The sequence below is a fragment of the Corvus brachyrhynchos genome, unplaced genomic scaffold (genome assembly GCF_000691975.1).
Source record: "Corvus brachyrhynchos isolate BGI_N302 unplaced genomic scaffold, ASM69197v1 scaffold84, whole genome shotgun sequence".
Taxonomy (NCBI): Eukaryota; Metazoa; Chordata; class Aves; order Passeriformes; family Corvidae; genus Corvus; species Corvus brachyrhynchos.
The window spans coordinates 1325803-1334060 of NW_008237434.1; the positions used below are offsets into that span (position 1 = coordinate 1325803).

The 8258-nt window shown below is 40.2% G+C and overlaps 1 protein-coding gene across 1 annotated transcript in view; it reads right to left on the minus strand.

The window, feature by feature from the left end:
• The window catches only part of CCDC126 (coiled-coil domain containing 126), a 16202-nt gene extending 7944 nt beyond the window's left edge, over positions 1 to 8258 (minus strand). Inside the window, exon 1 of the mRNA XM_008631335.2 lies at positions 8221 to 8258. The gene's annotated coding sequence lies outside the window, so the exon portion shown is untranslated. The remainder of the gene's footprint in view (positions 1 to 8220) is intronic.

Consider the following 8258-nt stretch of genomic DNA (forward strand, 5'->3'; position numbering starts at 1 on the left):
ACCACGCCGCGGCGGCCGCCACCGCCTGCGTGGTGCCAGCAGGGCCATCTGGCTGGCGGGGGTAACATGGTGGGCGAGTCCCCAGTGCGGAACCTGGACGAAATCAACCTCTCGGCGCTGCGGGATCCTGGAAGAATCTTTGAATTGGTGGTAGCAGGTTTTTTTCTAGCTAGAGAAGAGGAGGAAGTGAGGACATGTGAAGGAGAACAACATGGCGGCAACAGGGTCAGTGGAAAAAGAGGGGGAGGAAGTGCTCCAGGCGCCGGAGCCAAGATTCCTCTGCAGGCCGTGGTGAGGACCATGGTGAAGCCCTGCAGCCCATGCAGTCGACGGGGGATGCAGAGATCCACTTGGAGCCCGTGGGAGAAGTGCTCACACCTGAGCGGGTGGATACCAGAGAAAGCTGTGATACAGTGGGAGACGCGGTGGAGAGAGGGGGCCCCTAGTTCCAAACTAGAGGAACCTATCCTTAGTGGACTGCACTCTGTGGACGAGTGACCCACACCGCAGCAGTTTCGGGAGGACTGTTTGCCCGTGGGAGCGACTCACGTTGCAGCAGTTTTGGCAGGACTGCTGCTCGTGAGATTAGAGCCACGCCGGAGAAGTTCACGGAGAACTTGTCTCCCGTGGGAGGGACTTGCAGCATTGCAGAAGAAAGCCTCTTCTCCCTGAGCAAACAGAAAAAGATCTCAAGTGACGAACTGACCAAAATCCCCATGCCGAACTGTCGGTGGGAAGGAGGAAGGGGCTGGGGGGAAAAAAGGTGTTTTAAAGGCTTATTTTATTCTCATTATCCTCCTCTGACTCTGTTAATAATAAATTTACTTTATACCTTTAAATTTGAACCTGTTTTGCCCTTAAGAGTGTTTTCTCTCAGTCCTCATCCCAACACATGAGCCCTTCATTAATTTTTTTCCCTCTCTGCCCAGCTGAGAGCAAGAGAAGGTGAGTGAACAGCTTTCATGGGTGCCTGGCATTTGGCCAGTGTCAAACCACGACAATGAAGAAGAGAATATTTTCCAGATAATCCTTTCAATAAGCACCAATTCAAGTGCCAGTTTTCTGAAGTTCTTTAAATCAGCATGCATATTTCAATTATTCTGGAAAGTACAAGCCCAAGCCAGGAGCAACACTAGAACTTGGAGCTACAACCAGTTCCTGAATGAGGATCCAACACTATGTTTCTCTCACAGACATACAAAGAGCTTGGTTTTCTTCACTGTTTCACTGCTGATTGTCTAAGAAAAGTACTGCCAAAACCTACCAACATGGATACAACTTCGTCCAGTGCTAGCACAACACTGACATACATCTGGCAACAAAAACAATGAACTAAGGCACTCATCCACTCCAAAATAAAATCATGTCTCTATCCTGTGACCTGTATTTCAAAATCAGTCATATATAAACCATATTATTTACTGCATGAAACAAAAGGAGCAAAAGTAAAAGAAAAAGCTACAGAACATGCATTGTATGTTCCATAATAAAGCAAAGTTCTAGTAGCTCTGATACTACTTAACTAAACAGTAGCATTGGACTTCAGTTTGAATACTGACCCCTCTCCATGGAAACCAGCCCATACTTACAAAACAGCATTCTTGAATTTTGTTGCAAAGTCTTCCTCAGATTCTGCTTTACTCATTCTCAGAAAAACCAAGAGATTATATTAACATACAACACAAAGGAATGCCTCATACATTCCCTGAAACAACCTCAGGTTATCAGGAAAACAAGGCATACCTAAATCCTTAAAAGCTTATTGTACCTTACAGCACTGCCACTTCTGCCAGTCAGTCAGCTCATGGAAGACTGGCACATACTCATCATCATTTTTCTAGCCTACCCAAGAGATGGCAGCCTTCCTAAACCACTAGAAATGGTTACAGGGCAAATTTAAACCTGTCCTGCAGAGATGATTTGTGTCCTTTCTAGTTTTGAAAAATGTACAGGACAGATGACGATAATTATTTGTAAGAGAAAAAGCAGCAGGTCCATCAGGTATTTTTGGTAGTTATTAATAAGCAGTTTGCAAATGCAAAGAATACAGAAAACCAAAGCCTGAGAGAATCCCACTTGACTCAAAGATCAAAAATACTTTTAAGGATAAAGCGAAGAAAAGTGCAATGAAAATAATATTGTTAACATACAGTCCAATAAAGTATGACCTCTTTGGTCATATATTTTTGAAAGATAGAATCTCAAATACTAAGGCAGTAGTTCCTCAGTGATACTCTAGATACCTAGACAGGTATGAACTAATGAACTAATGAACTAATACATTAAGAAAATAGGCTTGATAAGTGGGAATTTTACTCAACCTATTACTACCACAATATTTATCTGTTCCTCACTTCCAAATTATGATGAACAACAACATGACACTGTGAATTCAAGAGCAGGTCTGGCTTTGCAACCAGTTATTATTACTAACTGCATAAACAGAAGAAGTGATTTATCAAGACAGAGCTTAAAAAAAAAAGCCATACACAGTCATAGAAGCGTGCATCCAATTACAGAGGAAGTGGAAAAAATCTTGTAATAGAACAGACAGCAGACAGAAATCAGGACAGTACCAAAGCTGACATTAATAATTACTATAAAATAATTGTACAGTACAAAATTGGAATTTATTACCATCTCAGTGGGAGCACAAGAAGTTTCTGAAATTATTAATGATTTAAAATTACCACACTAAAATTACATCTGTACAAGAAATAACTATTAAATTCATGGCAACAAACATCCCTCAGTACAGAAAGGGTACTGTATCAGTAAACAATAAACTGTCTGTAAATACACAGGATGATATCTCATTGCAATAGCCAACAAACATTTCAGGAAGACAAGAATCACTGGGCTTTACAGAATACCAGGAAAAAAATTCTACAGTACCATCAAGCTCCATTCTATTATTTTCCCTTTTTTTGCATCTATTTACAGGATGCACCCTCTGGCCCATTTACCTCTGTGACCTCCAAAATATTTTGTTTTCTAATTTTCCAACAGAAAACTTTGAGCATCACTCAGCTGACAGGAATCAGTTGCACTGACCATTCTGAGAGCAGACAGGCTGGTTCTACGTTATTTGGGAAACTATCTGCAGTTTCTGTGCAGCAATGAAAATGGGAAGTCTAAGGAATAACTGACACACACCAAAACAGCATAGAACATATTCTCTAGCCAGTTAATTGTAGAAGACTGATACAATGAAATTAGCACCTAGAATCCCAGGACATCACATGCTGAGACTTTTTGGAATGCCAAAAATGAGGTTTGTATTCTGGTAGTTTGCAGTCTTAGATGGCTGTTGGTTCGGCAGTAGGTGCGATTGTTGGTTTGGCAATCTGCATGAGGTGCAGCTGCCAAACAGGTGCCCAAAGAAGTGAAGTGTTTACACAGAGCCCTGTTTAAAACCAGTGCATAAGGAAGAATCACATTCCTCATATTTTTATGAGTGCACGAGTTCTTGAGAAGATGCCAATAAAACTACTGTCCTGTACTGGTACATCCATACTGGTGACTGTTGCAGACCAACACTGTCCTTTGGTTCCCAGGTTCACTCAGACAGCTGCACAGCACCATAAAAGAGCAGGAGGATCTTCTACTCAGAACCAACCATTAAAAGCAATGCCAGTTCCCAGACAAGTGAAACCACATTTAGCTGTCTTTTGTTAAAATTTACTCTTAGCACTTCAAGTATTCTATTATTGTTGCTGTAAAATTTGGTCAACAGAAAAACATCACAGCAGAGAGGGAAAAGAGGATAGATACTTGACTGACAAAACTTCAGCAATCCTGACATAACAGAGCCCACCAAAATGGGCTCTGATGAAACCCAAGGGTCTTTTCAAACTGCATCATAGATGAGCAGATAGAAGAGACCGTTTACATTAATAGCTGCTAGATTCAAGTGAAAATACCAGTACTATAAAACACATTGATATCTTAAGAACAGGTAAGAAGGCACATTTCTGGGCAAAAAAAGGCTGCTCTAGCACTATGAAGGCTGCTGGCCTGCAGGTTTTAGCAGTTCTGTACCACTTTTAGAGCGTGCTGCCAAAGGAGTCTGCCTTTGTGTCTTTTCCAAGGCATCTATCTTTATACCTTCTCCTGCAGCATGTGTTCCTTCATTCTCTGCTTCTACATGCCCAAGACTTGCAATTACCTTGGCATACTGAAAAAAAAAAATCCTTTTGCCTTATTGCTAGCTGTCTTTTGGGGAATACCTTTAATGGATATTCCAAGTGAAGGAAACATGAGGTTTAAGGGAATAGCAAAAATGGGTAACTACCAAAAATACCTATTTTTCTGCAAAGAAAGAAGAAAATCTTGTGCGATCCCGACAGTTCCTGTCTCTCAATGCAGCCAAAGGATATATGGGCCAACAAAAGTCACAGCTCATCAAGCAGACACAGTACTGCTGCTGATGAGCTGCTGGGACTACCTCAAACGTATCTTAAACCAGGAATGGTTTTACCTCCTACAGACTTCTAAGAACAGCACCAATTTGTCTTGTAGCTGAACTTCGAGTTGAAAGCACAAACATATTGCTTTTGGCTTGAAAACCCACACAACAAGCTTACAGTGGCTCTGGTATAAAATTATCTGAGAGCCCAAACACTAGACTACCTTTTGTCAGTATTTTAGAAATACTGGAGAGCTGTTTCTATTTAAATGCATGCAGTCCTATTTTAATTGGTTTTGCTTTACACCTACTACCAATAATTATTTTCATTTTGCATTGTGTCTAAGGACTCCCCTCAAGTACTTTAGAGTATCTTTTTTTTCAGCACCTTCCCCCTTTATTTTGCCTACTACTGCCAATGAATGCTTTTAAAATAAACCAACCATTTAAAAACAGAAATTCTTTGTTCCTTGCCCATGGGCAGTCAGCCAAGATTCAAGATTTTGAGAGGGGAAATAGCTTGGCAAGGCTTGTGAAGAAAATTAAAGCAAGCAGATATCAATAGGGACAGTATATCAATAGGGACAGTATGTTACACTTGCTGAACTTCCCCTCCTCCCACTGGGTCCATCTAGGCCCCAAAACATTTCTATATCTCTGTATCAGGTTCTTAAATAATAATAGTAATCATAAATATTTTTTTAAAAAATCTCAGCTTCATTTTCCCTGGGACACTTTATTTTCTCTTCATGCCTTATAGCTGCCATTCAGGTCACTGTAGGACCCTTGCTCCTTGATAAGAGTCACTTATGACAGAGCACAAGGCACCTTCCTGGCTTCTCGTTCCCCAGTAACACTGCCACAATTTATTAATTGCAGGCTGTGACAAGTACTCCCACAGTACCTCTGCTCCCTTGTGAAATTTACCAAAGCCGCTGAGACTACAAAACTTCCTCCTGAGATGATAATGTTTAGCTAATTTTGACTAGTTTTATAGAGAGCCAAGGCTGCGGAATGATGCATGTAGGTTACTGGTAAGAGAGGGACTTTGACTGAATGTTTTAAAGAGACCTAAAAGGAAGGCAGGTGTCATTCAAGAGAACTAAGAGGGGAGTGAGGAGACAACTAACAAAGTGACAGCTGCAGTGGGGGAGAGATTGCCACTGCTCACACATGTACACACAGTGCACCACACAAACACTATTCCTGTAGAACAGCAACAAAAAAAGGACTTGTTCCACCGGGGAGAGAGGAAGAATTTAACTTGTCTGGTTTTCTTTCAAGAAACCTGAAGAATTCAAACTGAGTATGAATTTGCCCACTGAAATTATGTTTCTATGGCAAAACTGCAATACAGACGAGGCTTTGGATTCGTGCTCCTTCCCAGTAGGCTGACCCAGGTGAAGATTTCAGAAAAATAACACTGGAGGAAAAATTAAAGACAAGTGATTTCTTTTCTTCTACATCTTTTCTTCTACAATCTTATTTCTAGATAGACTTGTCAGCTCATCTCAGCATAATAATGGATTATGACAGACATTAGTTAACTGTAACACCTCAGTGGTATGCACTGCAAAGTATTTTCTTCTTAACATTAAGGAGAGGTACCCAGAAATTTAACTGGATTATTTATATCATGGTAGCCTCCTATTTCTTCAGTATTACTGAAGAAACCAATTTCATTGGAATAAGTTTTACATTCCCTTGTCTAGCCCTCTAGTCCAGGCCCTATTTCATGTAGGCAAAGTACTCATTCAGTTCTGAGCAATTCAAAATTCATCTTCTAAATTACATAGGCAAATGCTAATACACCTACTTTTTTGTAAAGTTTGTAAAGTTTTTTTGTAAATCATAGAAGAAAATATAAGAGGCTATTATTAATAATGCTCAGTTGAGAAAACCCAGCCCATAAAATGGCACAAATTATCAATCACAGGTGAAAGAGGTTGTTAAAAAATAAATAGCATATAAAGTACATTCTAGCAGTAAACTTGTACCAGGAACAATAAATTCATTTGAGTAACTGAGCCTCACAGATTTTTCACAGCTACTGAAAAATGGCTGGTTTTGACGCTTACTAGTCTTCAGATACATTGACTACACAGCTGACAATTTTAGCTGACAGCATGCATTTATCCTACTTACAGTTTAGGCAAGACGCAAGAACTAGTCCCCTTTACTATTCTCAGAAAATGTACAAGTGATCATGAACTCCAGGGGAAATATCTTAATTTTAGCAGCTAAATGACATCCAATCCCCAAGATACACCACAATTTGTGATTAGCTAATACCAGTGCCTCCTTCAAGGAGATAACAGACAAAAAGAGTGTCTAAAATCAGATACTACAAAAGCTTTAACAAGAAAACGGGGGGGGGCGGGAAAGAAGTAGCTTTATTTCCAGCTGTAAAAAACTAGGAAAAAGACCTCTTTACTACACCAAAGGAATTCCAGCGTAATTGCTTAATTCTCTGGAGCTCTCAAGTACCTATTAAACAACTACATATTTTAACAACTAAAATAGTATAAAGAGGCCAGAATAACCTAGGCTTTATACACATGGGTATCTGCAGTCAAAACAGGAACAGAGATAACAATAAATTTCTACATTTGGTCTAAAACTGCAACCACACTGCTTGTGACACTACCAGAAGATGCTACTCACAATCTAATATTATCTTCATATTGTCTCCTTTCTCTGATATTCTCACAAGACCAAAACAGCAATTCATTACATTTGTTCCTACGTTACAGTTAGTACAAATCACATGCACACTTAACTATGATGTGCATCATGTTCATATTCTGAAGGTTCTCTTAAAATAAAAAGTTGCAATTCCTACAAAGATCACTTTTCACAGTGAAAAAACACACCCCTCTGCCCCCAGTTCGCCCACTGAGGGGGCAAAACAACAACAACAAAAACCAAAACAGCAACCAAAAAGAACTAGTTAACCCAATCTGAACTGTTCTAAGGAAACTCCACGTCATGTCATAGCATAGAAAAAAAATTCTCTCTGCTTGTTTTGTGGCACACAAACACAGAAATTACACTCCACTCTAGTTGTCAGTATCTTTTAGAGGACAAAAGACATAAAAGAGAATTTACAGGATGCTGCCATGTTAGGTTAGGGAACCAAAAAGAGAGTTTATTAATAATGAATGATGAACAGAGCTACAGAAAAAAGGTAGAGGTAATAGTACGTTATACATATTTACCAAAATAAACTTAATTGAAGAAAAGTGCAGCCAAAACATCATCAGATGTTACATATAAAAGCAATTTTATTATATTGTAAGAAGGAAGCGTTATTCTACAACTCTCGCTGTCAGGAAATTTCATATATTATAATATCCTAAAACTGAATGTTTCAAACCTTGCAGACTTCATTCAGTATTATTTTTACCTACTTCTTCAATAGCACCAAAGAGACCCATTTCAGTGAAATATTTACTCCTTTGTTTTGGGGTTTTTTATGCAGACTTTTTAGTGCCCGGAGATCACTTAATCTGACATTGTTAAGGATCCTGCCTTTGCCTGAATACGAATATATTTTTTTTCCATCCTGTAAGTTCCATCACATCGCTGTAATCATGCTTTGCCTCTTTGGAAGTTATGTCCTTACGGTAGAAGACATCGATCTTGCAGAGTCACTGCAGTCATAGCTTAAGACTGGAAGACCACTGCTAATGGTGAAGGAAACCAGAACACCCTCGTTTCCTCCGCCGCTTCCTCCCCACCCAAGGACACTGCATCACAGCCCTGGGACACGGATCCCGGCCGGAGGGAACCCCGATCCCGGCACAACTCACCGCGCCGCGCCCCTCAGCGGGGCCCGCAGTGACACCGC